The sequence below is a fragment of the Protopterus annectens genome, chromosome 5.part1 (assembly GCF_019279795.1).
Source record: "Protopterus annectens isolate FY-2018-M chromosome 5.part1, PAN1.0, whole genome shotgun sequence".
Classification (NCBI taxonomy): Eukaryota; Metazoa; Chordata; order Ceratodontiformes; family Protopteridae; genus Protopterus; species Protopterus annectens.
Window position 1 is genome coordinate 484,026,150 of NC_056736.1, and position 21,634 is coordinate 484,047,783.

Below are 21,634 nucleotides of genomic sequence, written 5' to 3' on the forward strand. Positions count from 1 at the left end.
GTATTGTGTTGCTATTTTATATTTTTTACATCACATTTTTGGTCCATTGTTCATAAAATTGTGTTTTTTTGGCAAATTAGTGACAAATCATTAAAGACTGAAGTTAGAAAATAATGACAGACATTTGAGTTTCAGATTTCATACCATTCAGAAAATTCATACTAATGCAAGACCTCTATTATCTTTCTAAGTTTATCAGAGCAATATTTTAAAAATTGCCCTTATTTTTGGGCCTTTGTCCCATTTCTTTGTATGGCTTTGTCCAGATTTCTTGCTCTGAGGTTGAGAGGTATGACAAATGTGTCAGGGCCATCACAAGTCAGCCAGAGACATTTCAAACTGTGACATACTTGCTGCACCCCACTCCCCCATGTAGTGACTCTGGATGTGTTGAAGTAAGGCAAGGAGTAGTTATGCAGTGTAAATGTGCAGAGAATCCCACCCATCCAAGGTAGACACAAGTACTACAGTGGCTTTTCATCTGTCCTTGATTTTACAGAATGGTCTGGTTTCTGTCATATTTTTGTACTGTTGATTTATGCTTATTACTCAAAGTGCCTGTTGCTCTGTGTTTAAGTAGCAATACTTTAATGACCATCAGGTAATCTTGGCTGAGATTGCAAGATGCAAATAAGCTTTAATAAGCATACTGTTAAAGAATTGCCAACATTGAAAGCCTTTCTGTTGCCATGTAGAGAATACTTAACTAGATAATGTATAAGCCTTGGGTATTGAAATGCATATGCCAGTATTTGTAATAAAGGACAGGATTACATTATTTTAAGAGTCTCATTACACTTGGAGACTTCCAGTCATCTCTGCAGGCTTTACCCGTAAACAGAATGCCAATCGTGTGGTCCATAACCTGTACAGTAATCCTTTTAATCAATGTATCTTGAGCTTATTTCTTGTTTGCTTTTCATTTTTTACTTTGTTCATGTTTTCACCATGAAACAAGTAGATGTCAGGCAGCAGGTCTTTTTTTGGATAAGGAACAGTTTTACAAGTGGGGGCATCAGAGATTTCTACTTTCAGCATGTTACTTTGTACTTTAATAAAGCTGAATATAAATTATAATTAGAACTGCAGTGCAAGAAGTGGTTTGAGTTGAGTGCTGCTTGTTTTTCTTATACTTGATTTTGACTGGCATTCCATTAATGTATTTTAAAAAAGTAATTTATTTTTTCATGCCTCACAACCTTTTTTGTTTCCATCTAGATATTAAGCTGTCATGCAGCCAATGCATTGAAATATTTTTATTCTTCATTTTGTCTTGATTGGACTCTAATAATGACGGTTTGGCACCCAGGGCAGTATATTTAGTTTTTGTGGTTTGCTACTACAGGTGTGTGTGTGGTAGGGAATACCTCAGGCTTGAACCCTGTACCTTGTATGCAGGTGTTAAAGACCTGAATTCCCTACCCACCACCATTTGTAAAAAAAATTGCAGATTTTTGTCTCATATTTAATCTTATCTGTTCCTCATAATATCTGTGGTTTGTAAATGCTGCAATGCTTTATATCTGATGGTGCAGTGGTAGCATTGTTGCCTCACAGCTGCAGGTTCTCAGGTTTGATTCTTGGCTGGGGTGCCTTCTTTGTGGGGTCTGTATCTTCTCCCTGTGTTTGTGTGGGTTTGCTTTTGTGTCCTCCCATGTTACAAAGACATGTCTGCATTATTTCTTCCTGGGCCTCTGCTGAAAATTGTTTTTTTGTTCCAAGTCAGACTGTCCTGATTAACAAATGTTAAATACAATTGACAGGCATTTGAATTTCAGACTTCAGGTTTCTGAATGTTTTAATTCCTTACATATTTGATGGTGCAGTGGTAGTATTGTTGCCTCACAGCTATAGGTTTTTCTGGTTTGATTCTTGGCTGGGGTGCCTTCTGTGTGGAATCTGCATCTCCTCCCTGTGTTTGTGTGGATTTGCTCTGGTGCCCTGCCATTTTACAAAGACATGTCTGCAGTATTTCTCCCTGGGCCTCTGATGAAAATTGTTTTTATTCTGTCAGAAGTAAAATTGACAGGCATTTGAATTTCAGACTTCATGTTCTTCAGAAAATACATAGTAACACAACTTTTTATTCTAGCAATTTTCTAAGTTTATAAGATGAATATTTGAAATTTGTCCCTATATTTGGGACTGTATTCCCCCATTATTGGCTTTGTCCAGTTTTTTTGTGCTAAGGTTGACAGCTATGGCAAGAACTGAATTCACTGAATATGTTTAAGGGCTGTATTCCCTCATTACTGGGTTTGTCCAGGTGTTTTGTACTAAGAGGTTGAGAGCTATGGTGAGAACTGATTTCATTAAATGATAGCCATTTAAGTTTCAGTCTTCCTCTCTTTTACAAAGCAGCTGATTTGGCTTTGTGGTATTTTGCTCTGACTGTTTTGCACAGGGACCTTGGCAGTAAAATGTATGGTGGTAACACAGCATTTCTATTTCACAAAGCAGCTGATTTGGCATAGTGATATGTTGCTCTGACTGTTTTGCACAGGGACCTTGGCAGTAAAATGTATGGTGGTAACAGCATTTTATTCTAGCAACTTTCCAAGATTATACAAGCAATGTTTAATGTGTCCCTGGTTTTTGGGGTTTTAACCCTCCCCCCCAATAAATTTTGGCTTTTTCCAGTTTTCTTGTGCTGCGAAGTTGAGATGCAGTTGAGTATTGAGTAGATTTTACAAGGAGCTGAGAGCTGCAGGGGAACAGAAGTTTAGTGTTGCTTAAGTGCAGTTAGTTCACCTTGTTAATAGCACAACAGGTTGTGAACTTGCTTTTAATGCAGAAGGCTGTTGGTTCTACTCCCACAAGGGGTGGATGCTGCTGTACTGAGAATGTTCTCCTTGGTGAATTTACTAACTATGAGTCTGCTATCAGTTTGTCATCCATTTCCTCTTGCAATATTACTAGCTTATCATTTTCAATGTAATATAGCCAATTTATTCCTGAGGGGCAACAGACACTTTATTTTTCGATGAAACCATGAAATATAAAGGTGTTTGCTAGCAGCAACCTCTTCATTAGTTACAGATTTCTTTAATGTGGAATTATTTAGATGACTTTTACTTCTTCAGAGATTGTGCATATTTACTGATAATGGACTGTAGAATTGTGCATATTTACTGATAATGGACTGTAGAACTGTGCATATTTACTGATAATGGTGGACTGTAGAATTGTGCATATTTACTGATAATGGTGGACTGTAGAATTGTGCATATTTACTAATAATGGTGGACTGTGGAAGTCTGAGTAGACTTTTATGATGGAAATATTCTGAACTGGGCAGTTTTGTCATTATGGGTGCATGTGTTTTGTTTCATTGCTTACTGGAAAAATGTTCAAAACAAATTTAAAACACCCTCTTAGAACTGTACTGTATTGTACAAGGAATATAAATTTAGTACAATGAGGAAGGTGTATCAAAGAGCACATGTATGTTTCATATGCAAGGGGCCTATGATTTGAAAACAGACCAAAATTAATCTTTATCTGCCACTGGCAAAATGTATTTTCTTTGAATGTGGGTTTCAATGCTGTTTCAATGAATGTGGGTTTCAAGGCAGAGAAGTTTTAATGCTAAGTCTGTTTCTCATTGTGAGACTGCATTGCTTTGTTTAGCAGATGTCTTAGTGCTTGTGCTGTAAAATACAAAATACAACTTTCAAATGAAGTCCAACTCATCATAGAAGTAAAGCAGTATGCACATTAGTGTTTATGGTAAATGGAGTGAAATAGCCAAGTAATGGATCATTGGAATGGCTGCAGAGGCTCCATTCAACCATGATTTTGTCAGGGGGGAAGGGCAGCAAACTGAGACAGGCCCAGCTGAACTATACCTCCCAACTGTCCAGATTTTCAAAGAATTAATAGATATTTGCTTCTTATTTTTGGTTTGTTCTTCATAAAATGTGTAGTTTTCTGGCAAATCATTTAGAAATTAAGTCACTAAATAATGATACACTGAGTTTCAGACTTCATAACCTTCAGAAAAATGCATGCTAAAGTAAGAACTGTTATTCTATCAACTGTCTCAATTTATACAAGAGCAATTTTTAGTACTGTTTAGATGTCCCCCCAATATATTTGGCCTTGTTCAGATTTACTGCATTAACAGGTTGAGAGGTACATGCAAATTACTTTATAGAATTAGGCATAGCCAACCTCTCAACTGTCCCCAATTTTGGCTCACAATGTTGCTCTTCCCCCTAATAATCTCTCTGCAAAATAGCAATTTTGGAAGAAAACATGGAGGGTTTACAATTAAGAAATAATTATAATAATCAAAGTTATAGATTACTTGAAATGCATGTAGATTATTTTATTTTGTCAGCTGCTCAAGTTAGCAGTACTAATATTAAAGTGTCCCTTCTTTGACAGGTTCCCAGCTGTATTGTGTGGCTAGTTCATATTTTTGCATCACATTTTTGGTCCATTTTTCATAAAATTGTGTGTTTTGGCAAATTACTGACAAATCATTAAAGATTGAAGTTAGAATATAATGACAGACATTTGAGTTTCAGATTTTATACCCTTCAGAAAATTCATACTAATGCAAGACCTATTCTATTATCTTTCTAAGTTTATTAGAGCAATATTTAAAAATTGTCCTTATTTTTGGGCCTTTGTCCCACTTCTGTGTATGGCTTTGTCCAGATTTCTTGCTCTGAGGTTGAGAGGTATGACAAATGTGTCAGGGCCATCCCAGTCAGCCAGAGACATTTCAAATTGTGACATACTTGTTGCACCCCACTCCCCCATGTAGTGACTCTGGATGTGTATAAGCAAGGCAATGAGTAGTTATCCAGTGTAAATGTGCAGTGTGTCCCCCCATCCAAGGTAGACACAAGTACTACAGTGGCTTTTCATCTGTCCTTGATTTTGCAGAATGGTCTGGTTTCTGTCATATTTTTGTACTGTTGATTTATGCTTATTACTCAGATTTATGCTTATTACTCAAAGTGCCTGTTGCTCTGTGTTTAAGTAGCAATGCTTTAATGACCATAAGGTAAGCTTGTCTGAGATCGTAAGATGCAAGTAAGCTTTAATAAGCATACTGTTAAAGAATTGCCAACATTGAAAGCCTTTCTGTTGTTGCCATGCAGAGAATACTTAATTAGATAATGTATAAGCATTTGGTATTGAAGGACAGGATTACATTCTTTTAAAAAGCTCACACTTGTTGGAGACTTCCAGTCATCTCTACAGGCTTTACCTGTAAACTAAACAGAATGCCAATCATGTGTGGTCCATAATCTGTACAGTAATCCTTTAAGCAATGTATCTTGAGCTTGTTTCTTGTTTGCTTTTCATTTTTTACTTTGATCAGGTTTTCCCTATGAAACAAGTAGATAGTTGTCAGGCAGCAGGTCTTGTTTGGATAAGAAACATTTTTATAAGTGGGGGCATCACAGAGATTTCTACTTTCAGCATGTTACTTGGTACTTTAATAAAGCTGAATATAAATTATAATTAGAACTGCAGTGCAAGGAGAAGTGGTTTGAGTTGAGTGCTGCTTGTTTTTCTTATACTTGATTTTGACTGGCATTCCAGTAATGTATTTAAAAAGTAATTTATTTTTTCATGCCTCACAACCTTTTGTTTCCATCTAGATATTAAGTAAGCTGTCATGCAGCCAATGCATTGAAATATTTGTATTCTTCTACGCTTATTTTTGTCTTAATTGGACTCTCATAATGATGGTTTGGCACCCAGGGCAGCGTATTTAATTACAGTTAGTTTTTGTGGTTTTGAGCATAGCTCCTCCCCTTTATAGTTGGCCACACCCCTTCCCCATTGACCCCACCCATTCAGCTGTCTCCTGCAGCCCCCCTTTGATTTGAAGTCACCAGCCGCCACTGAGGTTTGTGCAGTGCACTACTTAGCTCCACACAGATCTGTGCTAAATATAAAAAAAGAAAAGAAAAAGGGGTGATAGTAAAGTAGGGGAAAACATACTGAAAGGCAGGTAGGTTGTGCAGGATGGATGTAGGAAAGGACCATAGCATTCTGTTTCTTGTACAACAACTGCTGTGCAGGTTTTACAGAATTTGGAATTTGGAGCCTCACACCCCAGACAAAGGAGTGAGGGCAACATAAATGCATTCATTAATTAATGTAATCATTAGTTTTGTCCAGTGGAAATGTGTATGAAATGGAGAGCTATGCATAGTGCAATATTTTGTGGGACAGGTGCCCCCTCCCTTTTTTTAAGGATAGAGTGGAATGCTGGGGAAGTGATATAGGTACACGTGGAGAGGTACGTTGGGTAGCACAGGTTGCATTTGCAGACAGACAAGACAGACAGGACAGCATACCGGGGCAGTGTGTGACACATGAGGGTGGTAAACACTGTGGATGGGGAGAGTATTGTGGAATCAGAGGTGCATGTGCCTCCAGATGGCGGCAGCATGACTCAGCTCCCCACCCATGGGCAGTCAACAATCCTCCTTCACTGCCTCAAAGGCGGCTGTACTGGAGGCTGGGCACTGTGATCCTCAGGCCCCACCAGTCTAATTCTGCCCTCAATCCGGAACAGGTATTATTCATAATGACTATGCGCAATCCTGCACACCATGGCTAGTAGTTGATCCTGGGTGACTATCGCCCCTCTGCCACCAGTCCCAGAGGGGATTTGCCCCATCCTCTGAGGTGGTTCCACCCAAGGGTGGTGCATGGCCAGTAGAGCAGGCACCACCAGTCTGGGTACCAGACATGCTGGTACCCTGTGCCATGGCTGGCTGAGGTGGAGTAGCTGGATCACCAGGAACCTGCCTACCCTGTCAATAGCAATGTGTATAAGTTAGCTAGGAAAAAAAAACATTATGTTAGCAATAACAGCATGTCAGAACATTGGCAATAACCTAATCAATTTTCAATGCATATTACAGGGAACACAACAATACATAAAGTAACAGACAGTATGAACAGCATGCCAGTAACCATTACAGCATAAGGCCAACAATGTAGGTAATTCAACAAGGTATGTCAATATGCATCCATTGTAATACATAACAATAATAAAATACATGCCCAAAATAATGTTTATTGTAGAACATAATTTAATAGGAAACCATAACCAATGAATAACTATAATAGGTATATATGAAGATAAGAGGTGGAGGAGATAGAGAAATACAGTCCATTAATACCATTGTGGGCTAAATATTTGACAACAGTAGTAATATTTACTCTACAGATCTGTCCTTTCTTTATGTGTATAGGCTCTCTGTAGCTGATTTAGCATGTACATGCTTCTCAGGCTATCCACATGGGACAGTATGGCCATACAGTAACACCTGCAGGTACACAACTACACAGCAGACTTGCATATCAGCAGACCTATATAACTACTAAGGTGTTCTGTGGCCTGATGTTCTGTTACTTTGCTTTTGGCAGTGATACATCAGTGACAGTGGGATTATACAACAGTAATTACATTCTGTGAAGCATGACACTTGAGAGACATCTATATGTATGGTTCAGAGAGTAAATAACTATCATGCCTTGCTTGGCAGGCATATGGATAGATACCAATAGCAGTGACATCACAGGCATGTAGATCAGATGTCCTAATAGACTGCAGCAACATTTGACAGTTACTCCAGGCATACAGCCAGACCAGCATTACACATTTTACTTCCTTATTTAATTTTACTGACAGTTGTACTTATTTCCTTCAGTTTATGCACTATTATCACATGCTGGTAATGAGTTTAACAGTCTGTGACATCATTACACACAATTATATCTCCATAATATGGGCTATCTCATCCATTTACCTGTAGTTCCTGTGGAGAAAAATATCTTATCATAACATACCTGATTCAGTCCTATATATTACTATATGCTACTGGATTCGAACCCTGGTCTGTGTGTGCCAAAATGTACATCATGCAGATCATTTAACAAGCTGAGCTACTGAATCACTGCTGATTAATGGTCGACTGACATTTGCCTAGAGCTCACCTGGAAACAAAACAAGATGTGGTAATAGTCATACATTTTTATAGTAGACCGCTTTGACAGTTGGACACACATGCATGTAATTTCTGCATGGCAGAGATACTAGGTTAACTATACATTACTACACTGAATGCAGCTGTACACACAATATTGTTTGTGGGTAGAAATATCTTTGAAGTGTAGACACCATATCACTTTATTGGGTTGGCTATCACATCTGCATACATTTGTGGGCAGTATATATGCAGTCTACAGCAATTACACTGTTATACTTGCCTGCAGCACCGTACTTTAGAGTCTGAATGCATACAGCTGAAATGCAATGGTTAACACAAGACAATCCTGATGTACACAATATACTGTGAGTGTTCTTGCTATAGTGTCATGTGTTATTGCAGAACAGGTATTATACCTCATTTGTTGTAAGACAGCTGTGACTCTACAGTTATTGTACGACAATCTATGAGAGATACCTTAAGACAGGGATTGGTCCTGTTTTGTGTTGTTCTTCAAGAACAGTTGTCATATTCGATGTCATGCAGAACAACCCTACTTACACACAGATTGTACAAAACAGATTTACTACTGGTACATTCATGCAGTTACTGCAATAGTTTCATGTTTTTATTGCACAGCAGTAGTTCTACTGCAGGTGTTGCACTACAGCTGCAATTCCACAGCTATTGCAACTGAAACTTTATTTCATTAACATTATCAAGGTTAATGCTTTACTCTTCACTGCTTATTGCAATACATTTGACAGTGGTCACTTATTGCAGTCCAGGTGTATGACCACATTCAATGCAATACAATCAAAACAGTATATACCTACTGGCAGTTAATGCCTTACTCTTTCCTGTGCATATGACTATAGATTGCAAGTTATATCCCTACTCACCACACTCATGATGCAGCCTTGCTAGGTAACCCCACTATGCCTCAACATTGTGAGGTCTCTCCTCTACAGGTGTAGGGAGAGTAGCACACCGTTATGCATACCTGTATACCCAACATTCATATTAGGTGGGGCATTCCCAGCCCGAGCTTCTCAGACCCAGCTGACCAGAAGATCCCCCTTTTGATGCTTCAGGTCATCGTAGTGGTGACATACTTGCTCACCTGTGCAGGGGATACCTGTAGCACTGGTGAGATCACGTGCCTGCCAGTCCCAGGCCACTGCCTTGCACTATGAGCAGTGAAACTGCTCCTGCAGCAGTCAGTCATCATGGGTTTTCACTAGGAGTCCAACAATGACCCTGAATTCCAGAATGCTCCACCTCTGCACCCAAAAGTGTGCACCCTCTCCAACACCTGCCATAGTTCCTGCACAGTTCAGACTCCAACTATTTATGCTGTATTCTCACCTGCTGAGCTTAATATATAGACTGTTTTCACCCTTTAACACCACTGGGCAATTTTAAAAAATGCAACGCTCAACTTAGCACCAGACAAACAAGTTAACCTCAGCTCAGCAGTGCTTAAACTGGCAATGCATAGCAGTGCTTGGCACCATTTAGCAATGCACAAACCAACTAAGCAGAGGTGCATGGTGTCAAGCAGTGCCCAGCAGTGCTAAAACAGATCTTGTTTAAGCAGTGCTTGGCATGGCTTAGCAGTCCTTAGCAGAGCTTAGCTGAGTGCAGCACATCAGGATTTAAAAATAAATGGCATAATTTGTATTTGGAAAATAATTTCTTAATAGCCCATCTGTGTATTCCAACCCTGTACCTATTGCACATAAGGCTGTCACTCTAACCCTTTGGCTACATGGATGTGTAGAATACTGCTGGTGATCCCCTGCCATAAACTAACTCTACAACAGAAGGAAGAAGTTGTTACAAAAAAGAGTAAAATCCCCTGATTGCAGGAAATTCCTGGTCAGTCTCAGTAAGAAGCTGAGATCCCACATAAAATCATCCAAAGCTAGTTATAAAAATAAAATCATCCATGATTCTAAAGACAACCAGAAAGCATTCTACAGTTATGTCAAGAATCTCAATGCCGGCGCTCAGATCTGCTCTGAGCTACAGCACAATGGCACTAGATATACAGAACCAACTGATATTGCCATCATCCTGGCAGATAGGTTCAGTGCAATCTTTACCCCCACCTCATCCCCCAAATGGCCCATCACTATACTGGAAGAATGCAAATCCCCTGTAATCATGGTTGCACAAATAAAGACCGTACTCTCCAAAACCAAAAACACGGCATCCATTGGACCTGACAACATCCCAGACTGCATTCTGCACAAACTACAGAATGAACTGGCACCCCACTTAAGTACCATGTTCAATCATAGCCTCACTTCAGGTTTTGTGTCTACTGAATGGCACACAGCAACTGTTATCCCACTCCACAAAGGGGGCGGCACCATGGACCCTGGGAACTACTGCCCCATTAGCCTGATGAGCCTAGTCTGCAAGGCCATGGAACGTATCATCTTGGAGCTTATAAACAAGGACATAGGTAACCTCCAAATTCTGGACCCCTGTCAGTTTGGGTTTGTAAAAGGCAGGTCATGTCTCCTAATCCTGATTGACTTCTTTGTAGCAGTCACCAAAGCCATGGACGAGGGTAAGGTGGTGCACACAGCCTATCTTGACCTTGCCAAGGCTTTTGACACCATTCCTCCACTCTGGAATTATAGATAAACTCACTAGACTGGGCATAGATCCCTATGTCACAAAATGGGTGGCCAACTGGCTCACTGACAGAACCCACACAGTGAAAGTAGCCCACTGCAAATCCAACTTCAGACCAGTGTCAAGTGGAGTACCACAGGGATCAGTTCTGGGTCCTCTATTGTTTGGCATTTACTTCTCAGAAGTCCAGGCTAATACAGTAGGTCTTTGGCTAATGAGGTTTGCAGATGACTGCAAACTAGGTGCCATAATAGAATCACCTAATGATGTGGACATTCTACAAAGGGGCCTCACTGAGACTGATGCTCGGTGTCAAAGTCATGGCCTCAAGCTCAATGCCAAGATGTGCATTGTCATCCCCTTTGGGAAAAACGCTGTACTCATGAACTGCCACATATGTGGTAGCCTACTAAACACCAAAAGTGTAATGGTAGACTTTGGGACACAGGTGGACAGTAGTCTCTCCTTTAATAATCACATCGCCACAGTAGTCAGGAAAGCCTTCTATGTGGCACACCTCATCACAAAGGGTTCACCTCCAGAAAAAAAGAGGTCATTGTTCCTGTCTACTCATCCCTCATCAGACCCACTATAGCGTACAATGCCCCATTTGGCATGTACCTCGCAAGACATCTACAACAAATAGAAAGGCAACAGAAATACCTCAGGATTTCTGGCCTCAAAGAGATGCCATACATAGACCATCTCAAAAAACTCCAGCTCTACTCCATCTCTTATGGCCTACTCAGAGGTGACCTCTGCATACCATACAAAGCCATGTCAAACCCAGATTAGTTGGACATGCTACACTTAAAAAAACCCAATCCCTCCAAGCCACATGCTCCAGGGACCTAAACTTTGCCACTACAATAAATAGAACATGCTGGAGGGATAGATTTCTGTCCCAGAGACTTCCAATTCATGTCAAGCAAAGATCCCCATTAGCCCTATTTAAGAAAAATCTCGACAATTGGATGGGAAATAGGAAATTCACCCTGGGGATCACTTCTGTGGTTCTGCTAGACAGGGGCACAGGAAAATAAATTTCTTGGGTGGTAAAAGCCAGGGAACTTTTTTGGCTAGGCTTATATAGACCCCAGGGCTGATAGCCTAGTACCTACCTATGAACCTATGAATCTATATATCTCTCCACTAGCTGGTTTGCGCACTGCTAATCTATCACCCTTGGATTCTGGATACTGGCCAAGGCTCTTTCCACCCCTATAGTGCCTTCTTAGGTGCTCTTCCAAAGACCAAATTACCACCGTAACAGCTACTAACAAATGCGACCTAAGGGTGATGCTGCTCAATGCTAGAAGTCTAACTCTCAAAATGCATGCACTCGAAGCACTCGTTAAAATGGAGAACATCAACTTTTGTGCTGTAACAGAGACCTGGTTCAAGGCAGCAGAAATCACCCCTGCACTACCAGGCTATAACTCATTTCACACCTTTCAGCCCCAGAACTTGGACCGAAACTCCAAAGATGGTGGTGTTTCCATATTCATGAAGGATGCACACACTTCCAGACTGATAGCCCAACATAACATATCAGAGATATTTCAGGTGCAGCTAACAATGGGCAAGACAGCAATTCAGGTTGTAGCCTGTTATAGGTCCCCAACCATGTCCCAAGACTCGCACTCCACGTTCCTAAGCACCCAGGAGAATATTAGGGTCCAACCTAACACTCTCATACTGGGTGACTTCAACAACACCACAATTAGCTGAGAGAACTTCTCATGTACCAATACACTTGTCCAATGTTTCCTGGAATTCATTAATTCCAATGCCCTGGACCAGCTCATTCTTACCCCCACTAGAGGTAGCAACATCTTTGACTTGGTCATTTCTAACATGGGCGATCATTGCTCTACACCAATAGTCAACTCTTCCCTGGTTAGATTCGACCACAAACTATTCACCTTGGAAATCCACATTCCTCTCACCCCCCTCATCCGCTGCAAAGGTAACCACCATGAAAAACTTCTCCATAGCTAACATTGGGCTCCTAAAACTAATGGTGGCTAACATCACGGCACTCATGCAAATGGAGAATAGTTAATGACTGCCGAATCATACACTAATGCACTTTACGAGCACATAGACAAATGCATGGATCTTGCCATACCCAGTAGAACCAAGATGCTCTCCTCCAAAAAAAGAAAGCCAATCTGGTGGCCCCCTGCCATAAACAAACTCTATAACAGAAGGAGGAAACTGATGCAGAATAACGTGAAGTCCCAAGAATGGAAAAACTCCCTTATCATCCTCAACAAAAAGTTGAGATCCCTTATCAAATCCTCTAAAGCTAGCTATGAAAAGAGAATTGCAACATATAGTAAAGACAACCACAAGGCCTTCTATAGTAATGTAAAGAATCTCCATTGCAATACCCAGATTTGCTCTGAGTTCCTGCACAATGTTAACTCTTATAATGAGCCAACAGATATTGATCAGCGAGAATTATATTGGCAGCTCAGACTAGATGCCTTCAGATACCTAGGGTTAAATGATACATGCTCAATAGCTTGCATTCCAAAACTAGGAAATTTGATGAGATAGTATTTTTATCTTTAGAATGTTATTTTTACTTTAGAATGTACATTTTGTATAAGCTAATGTAGTTTAGGGACATACAGTTTCTTGGTAATTTCAGATTTTATACTATATTTATATTTAAACATTTTTATAAGCTGTGTTTTAATTATATGTTGTTTGATTGTTTTCTAAGTCCCATTGGACCATTTTAAACATCTGATCATCATGTGCTTATTTTGATAACTATTTAAATGTGGTATATCAGTTTTGTTGAACAGTCTGAAGAAGTGGGTGTATGTGTGCCCACGAAAGTGCTTACTGTTACAATAAATTCTTGTTTATACTTTCTAGTCTAGGCTATTTTTTGTTTTTATAGTAGTTCTACAGTTTGATTGTAGTCTCCATGTCAAGAACACATAATAATTGGGTAGGAATGGTGAGACCCAGTCACAGCTCTTTTTACTGGATGGAGTTTTATGTGCTCCATATTCTGTCAGTTACAAAAAATATTTTTAAAGTTCTATAGACAGAATATGAAGCAAGATATTCAGAAACAGATGAGAAAGTGAAGGAAAAGTAAGGTTACCGTTGGGTGTCACACTACAGAAGTGAGTTGCAAGTTTATCTTTTTCACAATTTTGGAGTGTAATCACAGCACTCCATGCACTACAATGAAATTGTTGTAGAATAAAATAAGATAGAATGTCTCAAAAGCAGTAAAAGTGTATTCTTTGTTTGTCTCATTAATTAAAAAGTACGCTCTTTCCATAACTAGGCATTTGTGTTGTCCATTTTAATTTTTCATAAGTGTATGTGCTTGGATCCAATCCTTTTAGACTTAGGCTCCAGCTCTTGAGCTACTCCCTCTATCCGTAATGCTCTATTGCATCCCCAAATCCTCAGATCAAGTTTGCTTCCCTATTCCCATAGTAGAACAGAGACAGGAATAGTTTGAATGAAAGATAGGGCTCAAACCAGGAGCTGTAGTTTCCAAAACAGTCCGATAGGTTTCTCCAGGAAGATGGATAGTAATGGATGGGAGGGAAGTTGAGGAAGAATGAAAATGGACAATAGTGATGTCTAGTTATGTTAAGAACATAACTTTTAAATCTGATGTTGTCCTTTTCATTCTTCCTCAATGTATGGGGCAGAGTCACCATCTATGTTGATCTTTCGTGACCCTTATGGAGGGATATTCCAGAGTACCGCTGAACCAAAGGCAACTTTCTTTCTAGAAATAATATCCAATATGCAATCAGTAACAAAAGATTGAGCACTGAGCTATATAGCTGCAGCACAAATGTCATCAATATATGTTCTTGACCAAAAAGCAGATGATGTGATCATGGATCTGGCTGAATGAGCCTTGGTAGGTTTAGATACTGTCATGCCTTTCTGAGAATAAATCCAGGAAATACAGTCTGTTATCTGCTTTGCTTGAGTGACTTTGGATACTGGATAACCTTGTCTTTTTGGAGAAAAGGAAACAGAGAGTTAGTCTGATTTTCTGAATTGTCTTGTCCTTTGAAGACAATAACATAATTTTCTGTGCACATCAAGAAGATGCAGCATGTCCTCTTCTTTATTGGCAACATTTGGAAAAAGAACTGGTAAGTAGATGGATTGGTTAATGAAGCCACTTTATTTATTTATTTCTTTATGTATGTATGTATGTATGTATGTATGCATGTATGCAAGTATTTATTTATTTATTCATTCATTCACTCAGTCATTTATTTATTTGATGTTTATTTACAGGGATAGTCAAACTGGGCAGTTACCCATTTTCAACTGAGGGAAAATTCCCATAGGTTACAAAGGATACAAAAAACTACAAAGCAAAAAAAAAATCAGAAAATTAAGTCACTAAGTTGATATACATGGCAGAGTATAAATATAATAAAAGTTTATACAATTTTTCCAAATTTCAAAAGAACATAAGTTATACAACACGGCATACACAGCAAATGCTACAGTAGTTGAGAATAGAAGAAGATGGTTCATTATATACAAAAATAGTATTTACAACTTTTGGCAAAAAGGAAGGGTTAGATCGCATGGAAACCCTTTCCTAATGAAAAAGTATATAAAGAGATTTTGAAGACACAACCTGGAGTTTAGATATTCTCGTTGCAGATGTGATGGCTACCAAGAAAATTGTTTTCCAAGATAGCAACTTCATATCAGATCCAGCTGAAGGCTCAAAAGGTTTCTGCATTAAGCCATGAAGTACTGCTGTCAGATCCCAAGGTGGTAAAGGATCTTTTATTGGAGGACTTAGAAGAACTATTGCTTTCATGAATGCTTTACCAAGTTTAATTGAAGCCAGAGAAAGATGTATGTTCCCATTGAGAAAATTAGAGATAGCTGCCAGTTGAAGTTTAATTGAAGAGAAGAGAGTTGTCAAGAATTGGAGAATCATAGAGAATGGAGCAGAAAAAGGAATGATGCTTTTATTCAAATCCCAAAGGGAGAATCTTTTCCACTTGCATCTGTATACTTTTTTGGTAGATTATTTTTGAGAAGCCAAAATAGTATCACTTACAGGAGAAGAAAACCTGGGCTAACTACTACTGGAAGTGGAGAAACCATGTTGTTAGTCTTAGGACTCGAATGTTGGGATGTTGGATCCCTGATGGGTGTGACAGGAGATCAAAAGTTGGCTCCAGTAGCCATGGAGGATAACAAAGATGACAGCATTGGAAAGGGAACCATACTTGCCAAGGCCAGAAGGGGCAATGAGGATTATTGAGCTCATCAGCCTGCTTATTTTTTGTAGAAATTTGGGAATCAAGGGAAGAGGAGAGCAAGCATAAAGGAGAACTGAGAGCCAAGCATGAACTAGAGCATCTCTCTGTGATTTCCCCTAATGGGAGATCAGCGCTAAGTACCTGCTGCATTTGTTGAGGGGAGTGGGAAATAGGTTGCAACAAGACTAGCACCAATGCTGGAAGATCATCTCTGCCAGACTGATTGAGAAACCACTTGTGGGGCATCAAAATGGATCTGCTTAGTTTGTTTTACAATTAAAAAATAATCTGATCAGATTGCCCATTCCCACACTCTCAATGCCTCTCTGCAAAGGGGATAAGAGTGAGATCCTCCTTTTTGTTGATGTACCAGACTACAGACATGTTGTTGGTCTAAAATGTAATAGTCCCCAAAGGAGAGCATCTTGAAATGCCTGCAATGCTAATAGGAATGCTGTCATCTCTAGGACATTAATATGCAACTTGGTCTCTTCGAGGAAACCACATGCTTTTGACCATTCTTCCCATCCCAAAGGAGAAGCATCCATAGTCACTGTGGCCATATGGCCATAGGGGCTGGTAGAAGAAAGGGTCTGCCTAGACTTATATCATCTGATTGTTCCCACCATTGGATGTGTTTTTGCAAACTTGGTTGACCCTGACTTGAAAAGATAGTGTTTGATACAAAATGGACTATTGTACAGCTAAAGCACATTGTAGAACTTTCATAAAGATGCATGCCAGAGGAAGTAATACAATGGCTGTAGCCATGGAACCTAATGCCTGCAGAAATGACCTTGCTGGAGGAGTAGAATAATCAAGGACAAAATGGACCTGACCCCCTTATAATTGAGATATGATGAGGTGGTAAAGACACTATCTGTTTTTTCATGTCTAGAAGAACACCAATGCACTCCAGGCTCTGGATTAGGGTTAAGTTTGGTTTGGCATGATTTATAGTTATGCCTAAAGAATTGCAAATGTGGGTCAAATAGTCCATTCTTGTAGAAGTAGATGCTTGGAGGGGGCACTGAGGAGCCAATTGTTTAGGCATGGAAACACTTGGAATCCCTTTAGTCTCAAGTGAGCTACTACTACTGCCATGCATTTGGTAAACACCCTGGAGGTTGTCATGAGTCCAAAGGGTAGTGCTCTGAAGTGGGAATAACTAGCTCTCAGCCAGAATGAAGATGTGTTCTGGACTATATTTATATGATAGTACACCTCCTGAAGATCTATAGAGCACATCCAATCATCCATGTGTAGAAAGGGTAGAATGGACTGGACAGTACCATTCAGACCTTTGCTTTGTTTATATAGTTGCTTAACTCAAAAATAGGTCTATGGTCTCTTGTTTGTTTTGCCTCTAAAAATAAGTGTGAATAAGTTCCAAATCCTATCTAGTCTGGCGGGACCTTTTGGATGACTTTTTTGTCTAGCAGTTTGTGCATTTCTTATGCTGCTGCTGCCTTCCTCTAACTGGGTGGATTGTCGAGAAGTTTCTTCCTTTGGAAATATGGAAGAAGGGGAAAAAGATATGTGGCAACCCCTGGATATTATACTTAGCACCCATGTATCTTGTGTTATACTTGGGCAGGCATCTGAGTGCAAAGCCAAATGACTGCTGACTGCCTCCAGAGTTGGACAGTGGGCAGCACTTCAGGACCACTGAAAGAGCCTATATGAACAATAAAATCTCTACAGCCCTGACTCTTCAGACCCCCTCTGCCTTTAGGGTGATGTCTACCTTTGAAATTTCCTCTTCTTCCTCTGGAGTAATTGTCATCATGTGGATCTTGGAAAGGTGCCTGAGATTTCAAGAACTACATCTTCTTGCTGTCTCTTTGCATCCTATAAAAAATTCATTGAGGTGTAGAAAACTTGATTCCTACAGCAGAGTCTTTCCATCTTGATCACTGTGGGTAAGCATCTCTTTTACTGATGTCCCAAACAAGGAAGTGCAATCAAATGGGGCATTAATAAAAGGCTTCTTAAATGGTTCTGCAAAGTCACAAAGCCACATCCAGGTATGTCTCCTTATGGCAATACCTGAACTGGCTGCTCATTAGGCACCTTCAGCTGTGTGATAGGTCAACCTCATTAAAGTTTAGATATGGACAAAAATGTGGCCAGTTGAGAGGATGCCCATTTGAAATCCTCAGCAGACAAGGAGTCTGAGAGAGTATTCGAAAGATATTTGGTCAAATCTCATTGAAGTCAAGTAAAATGTGCCAGGTAATTTAGTAACCTCAGGGCAAATGTAGTTGAGGCAGGCACTTACTTTCCAAACCTGTCCAATGCTCTAGATTCTGTATTAGGTGGATGGACAGTGGGGTTCTGTTCCACAAGCTCTTTCTTGGTAGCTGCTGCCACCACAATAGCATCAACTGGGACCACTTTGCTCCAGTGTGGGCCTGTCAGTTGGGAGGGGGCAAAAACTTGTCAGGTCCTTTAAGAATGGGTTCTATGTTATCCGTTTCCTTCCATGCCTGACAGACAACAAAATCAATAATTTTGTCACTGGGGTGGGGGGTGGTGGTAACACAGGATGTATATTGGCCAGGATTAAAAGCTTCCAAAAACACTGATTCTTCTCATGAGGGATTTTTGTAAAGACCAGCTACCTTTTGGTTTCAGGTTCTCGAGAATATCTCCAAAGGAGGTGTCATCTGATGGTGATCTGGGGGAACCCTCTTGTCCATCAAAATTTGTATCTTCTACGAGAGACTACAATGGGAAGTTAATGTGTCTTCTTTTACAAGTCATCTTCTGAAGTACTTCCTCTGTGGGATGTTCAGGTGAGGTGTTGGAAGAGAGGGGAAGTTCCTCTAATGGAACTGGCTGGACACTTATTGTTTCTGTCTGTTCCTGTATAATAGGCCTAAGCAACACAGAGCTAGGAAATGATGTCAAAAAGGGGATAGGATCTGAGGCATGAGAGGGCAGATCTCTGTGGACAGAACAACCCCTTTCCAGCACCTTGAAAGCAGACAAACCTGGAGAGACGCCGACCCACCTCCTTGCTGCTGAAATTCTCAAAAAAGGCAGGACTAGACCTTCTTCATATCCATGTGTCAGGGATGGAAACCAGTCTAAACTTTCCATGACTGAGGCTCAGATGGGAAGGGATGGATCTGATAACATTGGGCTGAGCCTATCCCCTCAGACCTGATGCTGACACCTCAGCTCTGAGACCCATTCTGATCTGATGGTATTGGAGAAGAACTACTCAATGATATAGTTGGAATACAGGAAGAAGCTTTCTTCAGATCTGACAGTGGACCTCTCAGGGATAACTGATGCTGGGGCCCCAAAACCACAGGATGGATTGGAAAAGGAGAGAAAATAGCTTTAGAAGATTTTGGCCCATTTATGTATCCAGTAGTGGATGAAGTTGGCAAGACCCCGATCTGGATCTGAGCTCTTAGAATTTTATGCATCATCCTATCCACATCTGCTCCTGGAGGACCTAGAGGAGGAAGTGGAAGGAGGCCTTGAGTGGTCTTTGGGGTTGAAGCAATGTCAAAGGCAGAGTAGGTGATATTGGCTTTATTATATACTCCAGAGTAACACTCCAGTAAGTAGATCCCTGTTTAAGATCTGAGGACCTCGGATCAAAGGGAGTCATTTTTGGACTAATGGTAATTAGAGAAGTCTTAGAAGCCAAAGCCTTTGGATTCAGTATAAGAGTCTTAGGATCCAACAGTGAAGGATCCAATAATTTTTCAGTATTTGCTGGAGACCCTGAGAAAGACCAGAGAGACTTCTGAAGGGAGCACTTCATATGCACCAAAGGATTTGACTTGCTATGTTTAGAGGGGGGTTGAGCCCCTGAAGTAGAAGTGGAAGGCAGAAGACCTCTTAGGATCTTTTTATTGCATAGTTCCACAAACTTAGGGTTGAAAGTGGAATATATTTTGCATGCCATATCTAAGAGCTCGGCCCCTACACAATACATTTACTCCCTGTGGACATCTGAATTCAGAATTTCATGCCCACAAGAAGTGCACTTTTTGAAACGTGGGTTTTTCTGACATTAATATGAAGAAACCCACAGAGTCTAAAAAGAAAATATTTACACTCAGTATTTCAAAAAGAAGAAGTAAAAATAGATTTTTTTTCTACAGAAATAGAAACAGAAGTGTGCTACCAACTATGATAAGCAAAAGAATACATAAAAAACAGGAAAAAGAGATTACCAGCAACGGTAAACAAGTACTAACTAAAATAGATATTACAAACCAGAAAGGGAAAGAAACACCCTAATACCATTGAAAAAAGCTTGGAGGCAAGATGGAATATTATGAAGAGGAGAAACAGAAAATATCAATACATTTTTATAACTCACAATACCAAAAATAGCTCAGGAGCATCTGATTTCAATGGCAGCAAACAAGATTTGAGGTTTTGGGGATGCAATAGATCATTATGGGTAGAGGGAGGAGCTTGAGAGCTGGATCCTAAGTCTGAAATAAGCAGCCGAGTCCAATCCGAGGATCGGATTAAAACCCATATGTTGAGAAAGAAAGAAAAGGACATCAGATCTTGAAATTAGTATTCATCCCTAATCTGATTACTAGGATCCACAATTTATCAGAAACTGTGACTCTGGTGCAGACTTAATGAGAGTTAAGATAGATAATATAGTAAAAAGTGCATAAAGTAGAATAATCTAAATTAAACTGGTGCATGAAATATCATTTAGGTTATAAGCAGGGGAACTGTAAAGTAAAAATATAAATATGTGCTATATACAAGTCTTGAATACAAAATATTTAAATTAAAAAAAATGATACCCAAAGGCTTTCTAAAATTGTCGCCAGTTTGCAAATTATTACATGGAATGAAAATAAAGAGGTGAGCGAGGCTGAAAGTCATCAAAGTAACGTGATAAGAGACACAGGAGTAAGAAGCAAATAATGAAGAAAGAGGTGCGGTCACAACAGAGTGGGAGAGTGTCAGACATATGAATTTACAAACCATAAAAGCCTGCATGTTTTAGAGGAGGGAAGACTTAAGAGCAGAAGCATAAATGATTTCAGAATTTTACATATTTTGAATAATGCTGTCCGACAAAGGATGCAAAAAGAGAAAAAGGCTATAAATGCGCTAAGGTAATGAAAAAAAAAACGTTTGTAGATTATTGAAACTGCATCAATACCTACTCACACTGAATATAATGCATATAATATTGCTTCTTATATGATATTTTAGTAAACTTTATGTCAGCTTTTATCACCCTGTACTGATATAAACAGATTCAAATACAGTATTCACATCCACATCCATAACAGTACCAAAACTCAGCAAACAAGTACTTCTTATGTTGGATTTGATTTTGAAGATTATATTATAATTATTATAATATTGAAGATTATATATATAAGTACTTGTCAGGTAGTGATTATCCAAAAATGCTTTATGATTTCCGATATATTACATTCAAATTTCAAAAGGCCTATCTTAATTCATTATATCTAAACCAGATAAAGCAAATAAAGCATTCTATATCTATGCGGGGTGCCACCCAAAGCAGTTATAATCAGATTGTATATCTCTATCTAGTGCAAAGGATACATTTCTTAATATTTTGTGATAGTGTAACCTTGTTTGCTATGCCATGGTCATTTAAGTGAACAAATGTCAAAATATCTTCTGCAAGGATACCATCTGATATAAATACATACACACACACACACACACACACACACACACACACACACA